This window comes from Argiope bruennichi, chromosome 1 (genome assembly GCF_947563725.1).
Source record: "Argiope bruennichi chromosome 1, qqArgBrue1.1, whole genome shotgun sequence".
NCBI lineage: Eukaryota > Metazoa > Arthropoda > Arachnida > Araneae > Araneidae > Argiope > Argiope bruennichi.
The window spans coordinates 55161297-55182284 of NC_079151.1; positions in this window are offsets into that span (position 1 = coordinate 55161297).

Genomic DNA, 20988 nt, shown 5'->3' on the forward strand with positions numbered 1-20988 from the left:
AAGGACATTAGATAATCTTATATCTTTAAAAATAATTTTAAAAAAGCGTTTTTATCAAAAGCGTTAAAAATTAAATTTTTAAGACAATAGAAGCAATTTAATATTGCCGTATGTGCAAACCTCATTTTTCAATCCATGAAAAAATAATCTATACTAACAATAAAAAATTAATTTAATTAAAATTTTAATCTCATTTCAATTAAAAATTAGGTTGAATTTTGCGCCTTCTCTCGATAACACTCTAAAATATAGGAGCACACTACTTCTTTACTACTACTTCAATAATTTTAATCCACTACTAATTTTATTCTACTTTAATAATTTTAATTGATACCCATATGGTAACGTTAAAATCTCTAAAACTTGTAATCGCGGTTTGTCTAACTTGTATAAAGATGGTTTATTATTGATATTTCCTGGAATTCGCGGAACTGATTTTTATGGATAGAACTTTAAAGCATATAAAAAAGATAAAACAACTTATTACAATCTTCTGACTCGACTAAAAATGAGAAGAAAAAAAAAAAACATTTATTAGAGAACGGGATTTTTTGTAAAGAAAATTTCGTAGGCTTAAATTATCCGAATGCAGGTACGTCTAGAAACTTCGGTGAATGGATGAATATCTCAAAAGCATCATGAGTGAGAAATGCGACCAGGCGCATGCGCAGAGAGCGAGACACTCATGGAGAGACGCCATGTTAGAAAGAAACTCAAGAAATTGAAGCAGATAATTCTGCTACGAGCAGTCGAAAGGCGTGTGTGCGAAAATTCAGGTCAAATCGAAATGGAACAACGGATTAACATGAAGTTTTGTTACAAATTGGGAAAAAATCTTACTGCTGCGCATCCAATGTGTTCTCCCAAAGTTGTACAGAACTGGTAAGTGAAGTCTGGTTCATGACAACGTCCGCCCCTATACTTCTATCCATTTACGCAACTTCTAGGTCAAACGCTGTGTAACTGTCCTCGCACATCCACCGTGCGTACCTGATCTGGTTCCTGCGGACTACTTTTTGTTTACTCTCTTTTTGTTCAAGGGCACACCACGTTTTGCAGACATACCAGACATTCGAAAACGTGTGACATCTGGGCTTCACTCCATTCCAAAAGGCGCTTTCACTGACTCATTCTAACGGCTTTATCAACGATGTCGAAAGTGTATTGTTGTCAGTGGATGTTACTTTGATAGAGGATAAATATATTTTGCTGCCATAGTTTGTTTTATTTGTTTTAAGTTCCGAATCACCGTAATTTTTAGACGCACCTTGTATAATCGATTGAAGGTGGAAAAACACAATAACTATACAAGAAATAACATTATTTGAAAATAAGAAGAATATAACTTCAGATATAAAACATTTTCAGTCATAAGAAAAACTGGATTTGAATTGAGAAAATAAAATAAGACTTTATCATAAAAGATGTGCTTGAAATTTTCATTTAATTATCAGATGCTTATTTTTCTCTTTAATTATAATCGAATTCTTCAAAATTCTCACTGTGGGATTAAATTAATGTTTGAGGGAAGTGTATTTTAATTAAAATAATTTGCAAGTTTTAATGACAATTCCAGACGAGACGTAAATAAACTTTGGAAATTGAAGTAAATGGCATCGGTTTCGTAATACGTCAGCTATGCATATACGTTCTGTCAACTTCATTTTATTTTATTTATTTATTTATTTCGATTTAATTATTTTACGCACAGTTAGTTGCCTGGATTTCGGTTAGTTCTGAAATTCAATCCTTAATTATTCCGTTTCGCAAGCTTAACAATTAAGACTTTCAAATTGTTAGTGTTTCCGTTAAGTTGTAAACACGAGAGAATTTACTGCAAAGATTACTTATATCTGTAAAACCCTTTAAGGTTAAGGGATTTGTGTTGAGGAATAAGTACATAATTAAAGGAGAATTATTATAAATTTTTCAAATGCAACTAGCATAACTAATTGTATTTGAATCAAACCTTTTCTTGAAGGAATTGAATTCACAAATGATTAAATAATCTTAAACAGGAATTTTATGATGTGAAAACCAGAATCCGGTATTATTTTTCATAAAAAGGTTCATTAACTTGATGATCTGATTCAATGATTTTGTAGAATACTTTATAAGTGAAATTATTTTTTCTCTTCATTTAAAAGAATAATAGGTTTTCTTTATTAAACGAAAAGTTATTGTCATAGTAGGTAATTTAAAAGGCAGACTAAGAAAATAGTAATGTATTTTTTAACTGTCGATAAATAATAAAATAATCTATAATGTCGATAATTTTTAAACTGTTTTAAAAATATGATCAAATAATACATCAGTTTAAGTGTTTAAAAATCCATTTAAAAATGAGTGTTTTCGATACATAGACAAAGTTACATTCCTCTAACGATACTTGCACACAAATGATCCACTTCATCACTTCAGACATTAAGATTATCTTCTTGAATTCGTCAGCAAGAATCTGCTGCATCTAAAGGAGTCGTTTTTACGCAGAAAAACATAAACGACCCCATAAATGAATGTCAAGAGGATTCAAGAATGTGATCTGGAAGAAATTCAACATATCCTTGTAAGCCAACCCGCCTTTCATAGAATTCCGAATTAAACCATCGTTTTGCATTTAACGTGTGGCGACAACAAGCTCAATCTAATCATGTGGTATTTATGTAACTATATGAGCGAAAGTACTGCCAAAGACAATTTATTCATTATGTCAAACAAATTGGCTTTCATTGCTAACTGTATATTTATATATATATATATATTAGTCACCATTCAGAATGCTATTGTATAAAAATTGGACATTTCCAAGAATCACTGAAAATGCCGCTCCACTCATGTATATGAAATTATTACTGTTGATGATCTTATCAAAGAAGAATGAATTTTTATCGTTCTAAAATGGATCGTTTTGACAACTGATGCTTCCATTCCAAAGAGTCCTCATAAGAAAAAAGATTTCATTCTACCTGAAATAGAGGTCAATGGTAAAACTTTAGACATCATTCCTAATCAGATTGTAGATGTCCATGGTGTTCACGAATGTTGTAGAGGGGTCATTTTTTGAGATGAAATATTCCTTGCATTGCCGTTTTAGGGATGTTAGTTCTGAATTGATTGCTCATAGACTAGGTTAAAGATACCTTGAAAAAAAAAACCAAACTGTATTTCTGTATCATTTGAATAATGTCTCATCCTTTCTGTTCCTCTTCGGGAAGTACGGATCCTGAAGTTTACAATTTCCAAATAGTTCTATATATGGAACTCCTGGCATTCTTAAGAATGTTTATTCTTTTAAGAATTCTTTTAAAAATGCCAGGAGTTTGGAAATGATATTTATATTCTTCAACAATAAGGACTACATTAGTATCAAATATTAGATAAATCATTAGTTTTCAAAACACTCCTCTTTACTGAAATGGGTAATATTTTAGAAAGTTTAACACCAACCACAGAGATGCGAACAAACAATTATCTTGCCTTGATTCGTCATGCACTATTTTTCTGGATCCCCTTAAATGTTTAATTTCTCAAATTTGTATTCTCTTCTTTATTAAGTCGTTTTTGAAACAAAGGTTTTCACTCAATTTGTGATAATTTTCTGTAAATTTCAAAATATTTCCATAAATTTTGTAGATAAATGCGTGAAACTTTGTGCATGCATAGATAAGTGTAAGAAAATTGTTATATATAAACAACTTTTTATAACGAAGCCGTTTAAAAGTTTATTTTTTTTTCTCTTTTAATTATCAATACCCACAAAGGCCAAAGTGTTTTCATATAATTATCCACTCTTTTAAATGAAATTAATAATTAGAAGAACATGTCTTTAAGTAATATTTAGGAAAATAAATATTTGCTATACATTTTTAGAATACCTTAGGAAATATTCTAAGGAATTCAGGTTGCCAATAACAAATTTTCCTGCGCGAAGAAAATGAATGAAACTAATAAACCGTGTGGAAACAAAATTCGCATGCAGTCAGTGAGAGGTGTAAGAAAACAAATTAGTAACTAAAATCACTGATAAGATAGATTCTATTGCTGTTGGAACGAAAATACTGAAATCTTTATAGAACGCACGAAACATGTACTATCCAAAATGTCATTAATGTTCGATTGATAAAAAAATGTGCATACAGAAATAAATAACAGAATATGTAATATTTTAATTAGCAACATTAGAATTTTATACGCCATGCGCAATACTTAAATGCCTGCATGGCGTATCATATACCTGGTCGAAGAATGTAGCATTTTTTCGTTGAAGAGTCCTCATCCCTAAACCCCAATTAGAAAATGAAATTTTATATCCACATTTTAAAACCTAAGGTAAATAGCTGGCTATATTAATAAAGCCACGAGCAAACAATTTGGAAAAATATATTTTGTATTATTCAGAAACATTTTGAAAATCACAAGAGACATTTTTTGTGAGAAAATGTATAGCGATAAAATGCAATTTATTTATATGCTGAAAGGAAAGTAATCATATAATGCGATACCATAAAAATCCCATCATTTTGAGTCATACATCTTACGTTCCTATGTCAAGAAGGAATCGCTTCTTCATAATAGTGCCAAGGAAAATTTCTGCATTCAGTTCATGCTTTATGTTTAATATTTAAAGAAGATTTTGTTTCTTGAAGTATATTAAAAACAGACCTATTCTGAAATAAAATTCGGTTATTCTTGTTTGATTCCCATTGGATATTTCAAACTAAAATTTGAAAATATTCCTATGTACATGAACTACGACTAGAGCTAAAATGTGTTAACTTGCGCAAACTCAAATTGCTGAGGAACAATATATATTGCTATATTTTATTTTGATAATTTTTTACGATTTTATGATATCACTGCTTAGACATATTAGTTACAAAGCTATAACTTTTTCGTATGATTTTGTTAGAGATATCGTTGATTAGTTTAGAATATGTTTTTAACTGTCGAAAAACTCTAAAATATAAAAAAAAATTGGAAAGCGATTTTACTAAATATGCTTTAAGTTTTCGAATAACTGGAATGAACAATTTTCAATGACTTTGTTCATTGATGTTGAAATTACTTAATTTTGGATAATGCATACCGTATTTAGACGAATGAAATAATCGTAACCTTCAATAAATTTAAACTTACTAAAATACCAAATAAATAAATAAAATAAAAATGTATGCATTCTTAAAAAATTCTTAAAAAACAATACGCTAATATTTTTACTAATGAATATCTGCAGAGGAACGATAATTTTTATAATTTCATTATGAGATAGATAAAAATATTAGAAAAATAATTAAATAATTGTTCCTGAAACTCGTCTAATTTCCACGTTTCACAAGACAAAAACTCGAACAAGAAAATACGCGACTCTCACTTAGAATTTAATTTAATAATGACCCCCCAAGAAAGATCACGGGAAATATACTTTGATGCTAATAAAATAACGCCATCTGTTGTATCAAAAGAGAAAGTACTGGAATTATCTAATATCTACATATAAATTTGTTCGTAGCGAACATGATAAAAATAATTCATCTCATATTCCATAACAGAATTTTGGTTCCACAATTATTTATTTACTATCTATGAAAAGAAATGAGATTAAACAGTATATTCCCTGGATCGATTCTTGCATTTAAGCTTTGCTATTCATCGCATTGTTCAAATACCAAAACATAATAAATGACATAGTATAAAAATAGAAAAAAAAAACCACATTTATCTTATTGGGGAAAAAAATCAACTGCTGAATAAATACTTACATTAAAAAAATATTTCTAAGTCAATTTTTAACAGAAAAGTATTGGCTATTATGGAAAATAACACGTTGTTTACTTTTCTCTCTCTCATTTAATATTCAGCCAATCACGAGCAATTTTTATGATGTCATATGCTTGATGATGTTATGATTCGATATTCATTACGTGACGTCACAGAGAATTGTTAAGATGTGAATAATGTATTTAAAATTATATTTCCGAGATTGTTTTATGTTTATGAGTTCAAAATAAACGAGGATTGCTTCAATCTGTTTTTCGTTTCTACATTCTGCCAGAGTCCAGACAATCTTACGCTCACCTATTAACTGAATGCAGAGTCGAACGAGAAATGAAGCTGAGCTTTTACATTAAACGACTAAAATGCTAAGATAAGCAAAAGGTGTAACTTCTGAACGAGCGCTGAGCCTGTGTTCAGCAACAAATAAACACAGCAATAATATTCTACAGAAAAATATACAGGACACAACTGCAACAGCTGGAACTTACAATTTTGGTGAAAAAAGATCAATGGAACTTTGTCACTGAATCTGAAAAGAAGCCAGAAACCACTGAGACGGCGGATAATTCAACATTGGTTGGAACAACAATATTCAGCGACAAAAAAGCGAAAACTAACATATTACCATAATTTTATTAATTCATCCTTTCAAAAATACGTTCAAAATCTGGACTACACTGCAAAATATTTTCTAGACACTACCACCAATGCAAAATACTTTTCCTGAAATTGCTTTTGTTTACAAAGATAACTGACTCTAAATATATAAATGAAAATATAAACGAATTCTTCCTTTTGTGGACACATTAAGAGAAATAGAATCACAATTACAGATTATCTAATCACGATTCTATTGTTCTAAATTTACTGTCCCAATTTGTATGAGAATTTTCGAATCACTATTGAATTCTATTCCAGAATGCTGAAAAAATCAAATTAATTTAAGAAAGAGAAAAAAAGAGATTCTGAGCTTTCCCATTCATAAAATAAACCCTTCTGCAGCAAAAAAAGAAAGCACAAACGTCCTCGGAAAAAAGGAAGTCGCCAATCCGACGCCAAACAAAGAAGAAACAAAAACGATAATATAGAAATTCAAGTTAAAATGTAACTAATGCGGAATTTTCGGACACAAAGCCAGCATATGCCGGAAGAAGTAACAAAATAAAAATATGTTATTGTATTAAAAATTCAAAAAGAGCAGTGCAATGCTAGCGGAAATCAAAGAAACAAAACAAAAAGTAACTTTTGCCACCATGCCGAATAAAAACAATTATTTTCAGTCTTGAAATCAAAGCAATAAGCCATATGGGTTTCAAAGAGCATTTGTTTAAAGAAATAAATCCTACCGATGATACGTAACATAACATTGGCCGTAGTTAAAACGATACAAACTATGGCTAGAAGAACTGTGATCTTCGATGTTCTTGTCGAAAATAAACTAAAGGAATTATTCTTCCAGATGTGTCATATAACCCTGACCTAAAGAGTAATGTGATTTCTATTTCTAAGGTTACATCCTATGAAATTCCAACGAAACCAAATTAAATGTAATTGAAACTAAAAAAGAAACTGTTCATCGATAAATTTGGAAATGTTCTTTTCCAAGCCTTAATGGAATTGTGAAAGAAATTGAATAATGGTCCCTAAAATTACATAACCTAAATGCAAAAGATCTGAAGAAATTCAAGAACAAAACATGATATAGAGAATGAATTTTAAATGAAATTACTCTTTGCCGGACAGTAAAGATTTGTATCCAAGGTGAACAAACCACTACTTTAATTTCAAAACAGGCAAAGAGGTGAACTTCATAATTGTTAGCCATAATACATTCTGATTCACGTAGACTGTAGTGACATACGTGACCTACACATTGGTGACCTCGGATGATGAACCTTCAACCTTCGTACAGCTGTTGTGACGCCATTTACCCATAGCAAACCAAAGTCGTCAGACTCACTTGAAGCAGCAACAGCATCAGAAACCACTAACACACACACGCTCGCCATAACGCTTAACGCTACTCAAATGGGTACAGACGCATTAAACAGCTAATACATCACCTCTGGACAACCATATCTTTCGTCTCACCTCCGACTCACTGGAGGGAGAGTCCGTGGTGAATAGCTTATAAGTCAGTTAACAATAACGCTACCCGAGCAATTGCTTTTGTATCATGGTCATGTTACTGGCTTGCGAACCGCAAGATCCCAGGTTCTATCCTCTCTCCTAACAAACCGCCACAGACTTATGAGCTGAGTCAATAGAAAGATAATCCTATTTTGCAACAATTATTGATGACTGTTGCTGATATATATGCATTTATTTCCATATATCAAAAGGCAAAGTAAAATCCGTATTTCTGAATTTAAAGCTTATATCGAAAATTAATTCACTTAAATCGAGCTGAATTGCAATAAAGAAGCTCCGATATGCCCAAGGACTTGACTCTATTGGACCAAATTTTGACAGATACTTAGTTGAAAATAGAATTAAAAGAGAACGTACCATCCCTTAGATAAATGTCAACACAGAACGTGAAATCGGACATTGGCTAGTATGGTGAGCCTACCTACTTTTTCGATATGGATTCCCAATAAAATTTTGAGTAGAGATAATAAATTGTGTTGTGTTTATAAGAAATTGCTGTCCTGAACATGGATTACAAGTTGAAAATCAAACCACGTTCCAAAAATTATTTGCCAAAATGCCTACTATAAAACAATTATAAATGTTTGACAAGAAACATTCCCTTTAAATAAGTGAACTCTAAAGGGCAAATCTGATGAAAGATGAATCGGGTACATCTTCAAAGACTATTTAAGCTAAAATAGAATTTGCAGATTATTTGATTCTCAAACTCAAAAAGTCATAATTATCAACGATGTGAAAATCATAAACGAATTTGTAAACAGGAGATATTACTTAGAATCAATTTTCTCTGAAATCATACCACAAAAAGAACAACACCTAGAAAAAAAAGATCACATCTCCCAACGTGTCATGGTCAGCGACTCAAGAAGAACCATCTAATCAGAGACGTCGAAAGAACCATCACCAGCGTCCAATGATCATATAATTGATTTTCGCTACACAGGAGTTGGAAATTTTCCAAAGGGATAAAAAAAAACTAATATAAACACTCAATGTTGACGCTCAAAGAGAACACGGGAGACAGAGAAAGGATTTTGCTTACAAAACCTAGATGTTTAAAAATGCAATATAATATCCAAGAGGATACTGAGGTAGCTAAAATGTGTTTGGGCATCTTGTGACAAGAGCGAATGTATAGTCCAGAGTCAGTTTATAAAATAATGATACTTTGAAATCAACTACTTGTTCTAACATTAGCATTACTGATAGTAATATATGCCTTAAATCGACTGCTTAAATAATCATATACATTAGAAAATACATTGGGATATGTATTTTCTAACCTTCTCCAACCCTATTAATAATTAAGATATATATAACGTTTTCCACAATATTGACTGCGGGGGTGTCAAACAAACTGTCCAAAACGTTATCAAGATAGAAAATTTTAAGCGATTGTCCTTCACAAATTATAAATCAGTCTCCAAATTATTTTAGTTATATATCTCGTTCTTAGGAATTTTCTCTTCTAGTAGATCTTCCCATTATCGAACGTTATTTTTATAGTTCTTATCATACTGAACCGCTTTTAACAAAGTAGTATTTGTCTAGTGAAATTCAAATTCATGTGAAAGCATTAGTAACAATTTTTCTAGAAATACCCCTCGATTCATATCGCAGCAATCAGAACTGAGGAATGAGCATATTAAGGGTTACCTGATAACGACGGAAAGAGCATTTATTGAATTGCTTTAATTGCATAGAGAATTAATTATCAATGGCATCTTTTGATCGGATATTCTTTTTCTGACCTTTATGATCATGTATTATTTCTATTTACTATATATTAGAAATCTGTCGCACACCGAATTCTCGATACAATTAAAAGTGTCATCACTAGTCAACAGATTGAAATGGTATATACTACATATCATGGAACTGCATGTAATAATATTATCACAATTTGTTTAATAAAAAAAATACTACGCAACTCATTCGCTGGGAATACTGATTATATTTAATTTCATGCTCATGATACTGTAAAACTGTGATCATTGTGTCCATGATCGTTCCCTAATGCAGATTAGACATACGATATCAGAGCGCTATTAAAAATGCAATTGTCTGGTTCATTTCTATCGATATTGCAAATTCATGATACACAGATATTAACATTCAATATATCTGTTAATTACTTAGATATTAACGAAATCTTATCTTTGGAAGAAAATCCCGAAAACAAATAGACAAAATAATAAAAAAGTTTGAAATTCATTTCAACAATATAATGCGAAAAAACTGCATCTGAAAAATTGTCAAAATTTGTATGGCTATTAAATTGATATTATTAAAAGGTATTGTTTTGGATTTTGAAACAGCGCAAAAAGCCATTTTATTACACTAATATCTTCGAAAGTTACCGTGAAAAAACATCACAATTCAGTTCAATTTTTAATTAATTAAAATTCTAATTCAAATTTCAAGAAAATTGGACATTTCCACGGATTTATATGTGTTAAATTTATTAGCTTCAATATATGTGCCAATTTTAGGACGAAGCCAATGATCTAGCATATATAGCATCAACACACACAGCGAGAAACAAAGACATGCATACACATTCATCCTAATTATTATTAGATATACTATAAACAGAAATCAAACGCAAAATATTTATGAGATTGAGTAAAAATATTCTTGGTGTTAATAAGACATTTTGAATAAAAACACAATCTGCTGTTGTTGGAGAATGGAAGGTTTTCTAGTTTAACACTATGGAAACTATATAATTATTTAATTAGTCGAAATTATTTATAGAAGCTAAGTGATTAAAATGTTTTTAGAGAATCTACTTCAGTATATCATTTGAAGTTAAACTCGAGACATTCTGGTTGTTTAAATGATATTTGTATAGGTAAGTGTACAGAACAAAAACCAAACCTTGCATAATAGTCAAATTCTATTCGATGTTTAAAACAATCTCCAGTAATAAGTGAACCAAACTTTGGCAATACATTTGTTACGATAGTACACAAATGCTGTTTAAATTTCTCATAATAGAGTGTTAAAAATAGTTTTTCACATTTTTAAAATTTTATGAAAAAATGTTAATTAGTATAAAATTATGCTTGATTTATAGACAAATTATATTTTAAAACTCTTTATTGGTTAATAATAGACCAATGCTCGATTCTAAATAAATTTGCTTATTGGATTCGCATTTGTTGGAGTTCTTGAAACATCATAATAATGCGATACGAATTAAAGTTTCTTTTTTAAAAACAAGAAATAATACTATTGAAGATGATTTAATTTTACGAAGTAGAAAAATTATTAACAGGACAATAATGCTGTAGAAAATGAGTATAGTAAATAATTTCTTTCTCTTCCAGATGAAAATTTTTATGAAACATGTTACACTAGTCTTTAAGAGAAAGCTTATACAGCAAATATTTTCTATCTTAAATGGAAATCAATAATTCCCTTAAAATTGCTGTTACGACAATGACAAATATTCTATTCATCTAATAAATTAGATGAAACATTTAACTTAATAAAATGGACTTATTTGAAACATTATATCAGAACAGACTCTTTAGACATTTTGCTACATAGTAACATATTTTAGTAGCATATTTCTAGAAATATTTTGCAATTCTTCTCTTAATCCCTTGAAAGACAATATTAATGCTTTAAAAATTTTCACATATAAATAATCTTAACATCCATTTTACAAATAGGCTTTTCTAGATTACATTTATCATCCGATTTTAGCTCCGATTGTGTTGCGCAAACAACTTCCATTCTACTGCATAGGTTTTTTGTAATAAATTTTATTCTCTTCCTGAAAACATTTTGTAAGTTATAATCTTATAATAGGATATACAAGACAGAATAAACCCTGAGATTAAAATCTTTTTTATAACATTCAGAAAAAAATGGACTATACAAAAACAGGTTTAATCCGAACAAAATATGCTATGTGTGTGTGTGTGGAAAAATAGAAAAAATAGCATACAATCAAGAGAGGAAGGGCAATTAATAATATGACTACAAAAATAAAGTGGAAACCAGAGGTAGACAAGAATAAAAAAGTGCTTTAGATGAAAAGGGGGTAAAAATATAAAATACATGCAAAGCAAATAAGCAAAATATTACTATTTAAAAAACACTGTGGGAATAAATTTATAAATCATTGTTAAAAACAGATTATAAAATTTGGCAAACAATCATTAATTTGCTCATAGGGTTAGAAATCAATGTAGATCAGATGATATATATTATTTTCCTTGAAAATTATCAATCTGATTTTTAAAAGTTAACAACCATACTGCAATATCTTTCCAAATTCAATATTTATGCTTTTTATATTAATGTTGGTATTATATTTCGATATAAGATTTTGAAATATTTATTTATGAATGATTAGGATTGAAGGCGAGGCACTTTTATAGTTAAAAATTATTATTTGCTGTTTTTGGGGAAGAAATCTATTATAAATATTTTTCAAAATTTTTATGATTTTTCTCATATTATTTAAGAATGTGATAATTAGCATTGAGTTTACTGACATTTCGCTAATATATAGAGTTTGCACTGGATTTGTTTCAATGCATTTAAGGTTAAAATATATTTAATTTTTCAAGAAGAGAAAAAGTTTAAAGTTTATTTTTTATAGAAATTTCAAAATAATTATTGTGAAAATGTTTATATGCTAATAACTAAAAGATAATATACGCCACTTAAAAACCAAAAAGATAACTGATCACTTTAAGAAATTTTATAGAGATTTTTTTTTGTATAATGATAGTTCCCGAAAACTAAAAAGGAAATTTTCTTCTGAAAAATCTACTGATTTTCACAGTCATTAAGTATTTAGTTGAATTTTAATTTAAACAGAATTTGTTCCAAATAAAGTATGTATTAGCAGTTAGAAACAAATTGATGCTCCAAAAAATCGGCAGGAATGGTCTAGATAAAATTTTCTTTATATAGCCTCTATATAGCCATTTGTGCTAATTTTGCACTCAATGATAGTAAGTGTTCCGCGCACTTTCTTTAGTCGTTGATGCAATTTTCAAAACCGAACACTTCCTTCTACTAAATAACATCACATTGTTCTTGTTTAATCGGAAGCACAACGCAGTGGCAGATGAAAAAAACTGATTGCCTTCTAGATGATGCTTTTGGCTGACCGCCAGTGCATATCGCATGGTACTCAACGATTACCTAAGGTGAGTTTATTCCGCATTGGATTAATTTATTTACCGCATTTAATTTATTTTGTTTTACCACTACACAACATTTTAGATACTCCTACGCAACAATAAGTCATATTTAACCACTCTCCTTTTCCTTTTATTCCCCATTATGGTAATTTTAAAGCTTCAAATATTCTGCAACTTTCATCAATTAAATCTTAAATAGAAGTTCAATTAATAAACCCATTTTTATGTATTAAATAATTTTATATTATCATATTTTGGAATACAATATTAAAATTTAAATGAAAATTCAGGACACGCAAGAAAACGATTTTCTGTTTTTTAATATATACTTAAAACATTTTCAGACTCTCAGAGGATTTAATATCCGAGGGGGAAAAGATACTTTAAGTCAAAATTACACGAAAGTACTTAAAGTTTAAAATGAAAGTTTGAAAGAAAGTTTTTAATTTATGCATATTCAACTATTTTATTCCAAAAAAAAGAAGAATAGAATAGGGGAAGTTTATTGATTTATAACTTATAGAAAACTTTTCAATAAAGAACATGTTTAGCAGTGAGCTATATTTCTTTTTGCAAAAATGTTCTGTTTCAAGAATTATTTGCGAAAGTTTCTGACGATTCTTTTTAAAAAATGAAATATAGGAAGCTTCACATTTCTTTTTTAATGTATGTATTCATGGCGTTGCATTAAAAATTTCAATTCTGTTAGAAACCTTCCATCAACTTAAAAATTCTTTTAATTGGAGTTTTTATGAATAAATGGAATTTTTCCTCACAACTTTGTATGATAGTTCTTGAGATTAATATACAAAAATTATTTTGATAATAAACATATTAAGAAAATTGTTATAACTAACTTTTTTGATACATTTAATATTATGAATTTTTGCGAAATCTAATTAATTTAATATTCGCATAAACTTAAAACAAATTTTTCAAATAGTTAGGAAAGTTGTGTTTAATTTAAACCAACTAAAAAAGAAATATATTGCATTAACAGAAACTTAAACAACACAGAGGAATAGTATGGAGAATAAGTTGAATTTTTTAAATTCTTTTAAAACTACATATAATGTTTAATTCTTGACATTAATGATATATATATATATATATATATATATATATAGAACGAGAAAAAATTTCAAAACCTATTCTCTTTTTTAATATTCTGCAGGGCCACAAGGCAATAATTGCAATCACGCTATTCTGCTGTATTACGTAAATAATTATTATTCAATCGTATATTTGGAGTTTTAATCACAGATTTTTATGGACAATTAAAAATATTTTTATTACAAATAGATGTGTAAATAATACATCATTAAACGAAATTCTTATTTATCTATTTTGCTTTATTAAGACATATAAATAATAACTTATTATTTAAAAAAGAAAAAAATTAAAATTAATTATTCTTTTTATTTGAAATATATTGTAATATTCTTCACAGTTAAAACTCTAAAATGATAAAGAAATATATTTTAAATTCTGTTGTAAAAACTGGAAGGTATTTAGGGAACTTAAAACTAAACATAATACACTATAAGTAAACTAATGCGTTATAATTATAAGCTTCAGATGTAATGCAATTATTTTATATATAAAAATATCAGTATGTTTGTCTTCACCTTACTCTATAGCCATCAAATAGTATTTAATTTGTAGTTATTATTTATAGTTCTTGCTTTTCTTTGGTAAAAAAAAAAAAAAACATATGAATTATAACATTACATTAAAAGAAATTTCTGTCTTAAATATTAAGATGGAAAAATCATTGTTATGGCTAATCATTGCTAATATTATTTATTAGCTATTAATTAGGATTATCACGTTTTTTAAAAAAGATGCACTGTCAGTTGCCACGTAGAAAATTTTTGTCACACTTTTGTTGCTAAAGAAAGACTAAATCTTCTTTATCTGTTCCATTTATGTTAGAAGAATACTGGACTAGTAGTCTTTGTCAATCATTTGTTCAATAAAAGAAGAAAATTCCGAATTTAAATATTGGTTGAAACAAATACAGTTGAAATCAAAAATTCGCATCATTAGAAAGATAATTTTTTGAATTAGGAAAAAATTAAAAAATGTGATTTATATAATTACATGCTCATTATAATGAATATAATTTTACATGTTCTAAGCGATGTTTATTTTCTGGCGATAATATTTTCAGAAGTTATCCTGACAAAACGCAGAAATTCCGTTTAATTTTTAATTGATTAAAATTACAAAAAAAAAAAAAAAAAAAAATTCGAAGTACACATTCTGATTTTTCTAGATATATTTGTGTCAAATTCGATAGGAGTAAGTCAAACTTTCTGGCTTGTAAAATACCCACACACATATTCATGTTTCTTATTAATAGAAATAGATATGGATGAAATATGTTAAATTTTGTTCATGACTAATTAAATGATAAAATAATTGAATTTATAAATTTTCTTTCAAGTCTCTAAAGTATTATTCAAAAAACATTTTAAATGTTTTTTTTTTATTTCGATTATTGAAAAAGGAAATTCCATTTTGTTGAATGTGATGAAAAATGAAATGAAGTACAAGTGACCAAATATTGATTTATGATCACCTTAAACGTCTGTAAGTATTTTTTTTTAATTTTAAAAACTGAAAGCAAGCGTCATTTTTGGACAAATAGTTATGCAAACAATTTTTTATGAAACGCAATTATTATTATATTATATATATTATTCAAAACTAAAATAAGAAAAACTCCATGTAAGCAAAAAATAAGTGTTAAACATGTATTTAATGGTGTAAAGTATTAACTTTAAAGTAGGAAATTCATTTGTAAATACTTTCAGTTTATGTTTTTTTTGTTTAATAATTTAGCACTTCAGATCATGAAATAAAGAATGAAAACGAAAAGCGATTTTGGCATTTACAATAAACATTTAAACAGAAATTTTACCAATGAATCAAAATATTTGAGTTTCTCTTATAATTTATTAGTTAGCAAAATTAAATTAATTAATTGCATTTATTTTATCTACTCTCTATTACATTGATCAACCATTCACTTATTTTCAGTCATTTGTTTGCCTAAGTTATTCATTTCTAAATAATAGATGTCTTTATTTTCCATAATAGTAGATGGTTATTTTCTTTGCATGAAATTTTGATTGATTCATCATATGAAAAACAAAGAAATGAAATTTCCTTTCGGGAAAATAACTATTTTATACATACGAATGTTGCTAATTTTTATTGAAAATATATTTTAGTCATATACTTGCAAATAGGATGTTCTAGAATACGTTTAAAATATTCTTCTAAAATTAATTGAAAATTTAAAATATTATTACCGCCCATTAAATAGTTTGGTTAATAAGTTAATTGGTTCTCTCATTCATAAATTGAAATAATTCAGCAAATCAGGAATTAATTGTCTGAGGGTTTTTGTCTTTAAAAAATCAAACTGAATTTAGAACGACATTTGGAAATAACGAGAAAAATATTTGGATTTTATTAATAACTAAAAAAAAATCGTGCTTTGAAAAACGGAGGAATAATTGTTAGACGACCAAGCACGAAGAATGGCTAGTAGGAGAATTTTAATGCTGTATAATAAAAATATATGTCAAAAATTTACTAATTACATTACAGAAGACTATTGGCACAATCACTGAGGAGCGAAAAGCATTCTTGGAGTGACCAAACTGAATTCTAATAAAGCTGTTAGTATCCTTTAATTATAATGAATTCGATGGAATAGCTTCTGTCAAAAGAATTTGTATCCTTTAAATAATTTTTATTTTTCAATTCGTATTTATATCATCCAATATAAGAAGTGATGTGCGTAGGAAGTGCAATATATCAAAACAGAAGTTCAAAAAAGAAAGAAAAACGCATTAAATGGGACAAATGTGACTGCAACCCAGATGTAATTGGTATTTTTTTTTTTTTTTTTTTTCAAATTCAAAATTTCTTGATTTGTAAAATGTAGTCTTCTGTTTCTCAAATTCTCTTTCCAGTCGAATATATTATCCAAAAATAAATTATATGATCTACAGTCTGTCACATTATTAGGGATACTACGACAAACCGTAAAACAGTTTTGAAGAGTAATGTCTTATAGTGCAATTGATAAAACCTTTATTATCTCATTAAAACTAATGTACTTATGGAGCAGCAAATATTCTCTCTGAAGAACGTATTAGAAGGATTTTGTAAATAACTTTTTGAAAAGCTATGAAGTTCACAAAAAACTTTTAAATTTTTATAATAATTCTTTTATTTATTTTTCTGAAACCACATCTTGTTTAGCTGAGATTTTTCATGTCCTAATCTAATACTTGACGATTAAGTCAAAGAATGCATGTATTATCGTAGCGGCTGTGCCTACTTTCTATAAAGAATAATATAAATTCGGAACTTTCAAGAACTTCTTTCTGTATTATTCTTTATTCTATAAGAAAAGCAAACAGAATTTTTAGTAACTACTTCCAAAAATGCTGTACAAGCAAAACGAGATAAGTACCTACTCAATTATGAATTAATTCTTTGGAACAATGAAACGCAGTGCTTTAGTAAAAGCGAAACATTCTACAAAAATAAAATAAAAATTATATTACATATTAGAAGATTTTGGAAAATAGATACTTCGTGCTTCGACTGAGAATGATAAATGGTGACTTTCCATCAACTTGAAAACGCTGACAAGAGGGAAATATTTCCTCATCCCAAGAGATACAAACTTTTGTTTAGAGCAGATTCGAGTTACGACAAAAAGTTTTCTTTTTCCCTGAAAAAGGAAGCGTTTTATTTCCGACCTACTGCCAATTACCACAGAAAGTGTCAAAGTAACTTAGATACGAAACAAGGCTTTGTTCCCAAGTTTCTTCCCCCAGAAAAGAGCTTTATTCATTTATTAAACAAGCATGAATTGTTTAGAGAGGGACTATAAAATAATTATTTTTCTATAATGTTAAATATAATATCTAAAAATAACTATTATAAGTACTTAATATTCATCGGTATTATAGAAAACAGAATGAAATTTGAGCTCACGTTTTTAATAAAAAAGTTTCCATAAATTTCACATTAAATTTTAATCAGTTAATAATGATTGATTATAAAAAATCAAATAATATCATTTACATTCCTGTCTTTGAACATCGCGCAACTAAACACAATGAATTTTGAAGTTAAAGGTGTCCCAAAATTTACGAGAGATTTGAATTTGCAATCACAGTGCAATAAAGAGCTGTCAACCCTTTAAAAAAACCATTTGACAGCTGATAGTTTAGGGTTGGTAAAAATGGAGCCTTACACGATAGAACAACATATTAACGCAAGATTTGAATGAAATAAAAAAAGAAGTTTTTTCCTTTAAATTGTTATACTTTTATTGAAACGCAAAGTACACAGGATAGAGTTATGTATGAAATAACACATACGGCAAATGGTCTCCACGGCTTTGCTGTGGCACATACGCACTCTTCTGTCGAAATTATCCACGACCAATTTGCAGAAATGTGACTGAATTTCTTTGATGCAGAGTTGAATTTCCTCCTTCAATGCACGCGTGCTTGTGGGGTTGTTGGAATAAACATCTGACTTCAATTAATCCTATAGAAAGAAATCCAATAATGCTAAATCACATGATCTGGGGAACCAATTCTCAAATTTTGGAACTCTAATCGCCAGACTCTCATTTTTTTTTTTTAATATTGTTCAAAAATGAAATCATGTTGTTCCACCTTGTAACGTTCCATTTTCATACGGGGTGATTAAATATAGATAATTGAAATGAGGTTGGCATTATTAATTTAATATTGTGGACGAACGTTTGGCCAACAAAAGCTGCTAGTACACAAATGAAACAAATAGATATTTTCAGTTATTGACAAAGCATTGAAGCTATATAAGCAATAAATATGAATTGCAAAAACATTGAGAAAAGCAATGTGATTTCTTAAACTCGTGTTGCATATAAAATGTTATATTTACATGAATGCCTAAAGAACATGAGAAAAAACTAACAAATTTGATTAAAAAAAGACTTTTCTTTTCAGACGACAATGAGACGAGTTTGTGGATGTATGCCATGATCATTGTAGGATGCGCATTTGTAGTTTTTGTTGCTGTTACTCTTTATCTCATGTGGTAAGTTTTAAGCTGTTGTTAATGAGTGACCTTGTATTAAAATTTATTAAAAGTTATTAAATGAAGAAATGCAACCTATAGAGATTTTGATTTTCTTTATTTTCGCAATTTAAGCCCAGGATAATTCAATAAATTCGGAAGTTTATTTATTTTAAATTGCGCTAATGCAATTTCAAATAAAGATTAAAGGTTGTAAATGGCTCTGATTATTAGTGATTCAATGTAATTAACTCTACATGAAAGCATAATTTTCAAATTAAAATTTGTTTACCAGATATTTGGATGTATTTTGGAGCTAATTTTGATGCAACTTGTTAAAATATAGAATAAATAAATAAATTCAAGATCGTTGCGATTTAAGATATGCAAATGGTCTGGAAAGATATTTATTACGTAGCTCAATTTTCTCTGCATCGAAAGAAAAAACAAAGCGATGCTTAATACAAACCATAACAAAATAAATTTTTTGTAGATCATCTTCATTTGCAGGTAAACGATAGTAAAAGTAGACAATATGAATTTTTTGACATACATTTAAAATCTTTACATTTATAAAATCTACAATCTTGGCAATTTTAATATAAGTAATGTAACTAAAAAAATAATAAATTTAATAATTTTTAATTGTTACATTTTATTCTGTAACAATTTTATGATGAATGAACTTTATGAAACTAATTTCTATACATAGCAATAATCTTTAATAATTATGTAAAATTATTTCAAAAATTTGAAAAAGATTTTATGATCGCTCACTTTTAAAGCTTCTTATTTCCGATTATTCTCCAGATTATTCTAGAGAATTCACCAGATTATTCTACAGATTTGAATAATCTTTTAAAATTTTAGTTTGTTGAAAATTTAGAAATTCTTTTAAATCTGTGTCTTGAAATAAACATGCTTTAGCTTTAGGAATTATTTTTGAAATTCTTTAAAAGAATCTTCGCAAAAAAAAAGCGAAAACCTTTACTATACAAATTATTCATTGTTACACAAAATAAGTTTACTAAAAATTATATTTAAAATGTTTAAACTTGGATAGAATATTAAAAGAAGTAGCCTTAAATACCCTTTTAGTGTTTGTTTAATTCTTTATTTCGCAAGGTTTTTCAGAAGCAACGTGTTTCCATTTCCTCTATTGGCAGCTGCTTTACACGGGTATTGAAGGCATACCTTCATACGCAGATTTCAAGATATAAATGAATTAAATTTCTAAGGAAATATATTATATATAACCTGTTTACTTAGTATTTGTACCCCCAAAAAAACTTTTATTTCAATTTTTTTCATTTAACAATAATCTGTTTCACCATGCTAATTTTTATTTTCATAAATTTTAGAATGATTGAATTGATTTCATTTAATGATAATTAATAAATTGAAACAAATTAATGATATATAAAACCGTCTGATACCTTTGAAAACTTTCTCTTAATGTTTCTTAGTATATTAAAATTTATTTTTGATTTAGCTGATAACCTTGCAATAAATTTCATTCTCAATCAAATCCTTAACATATCATTTTTGTACTTTTAATTTTACACACTAAAATAAAATTAATTATAGATGCTGTAATTCGGTACAAAAATTATGTGAATTCTTCATACATTCATATTGCTCAAAGGGCTTGAGATCAATCAATATATCAGCATTTTTTTCATTTAAATAGCGTATTATATTGCAATGTAGAGTATTAAAGTTACATTTAATTTAAGTGACAGTTGAAACAAATTTCAATTTTCAATTAACTCCTTAAGAAAATGCATAG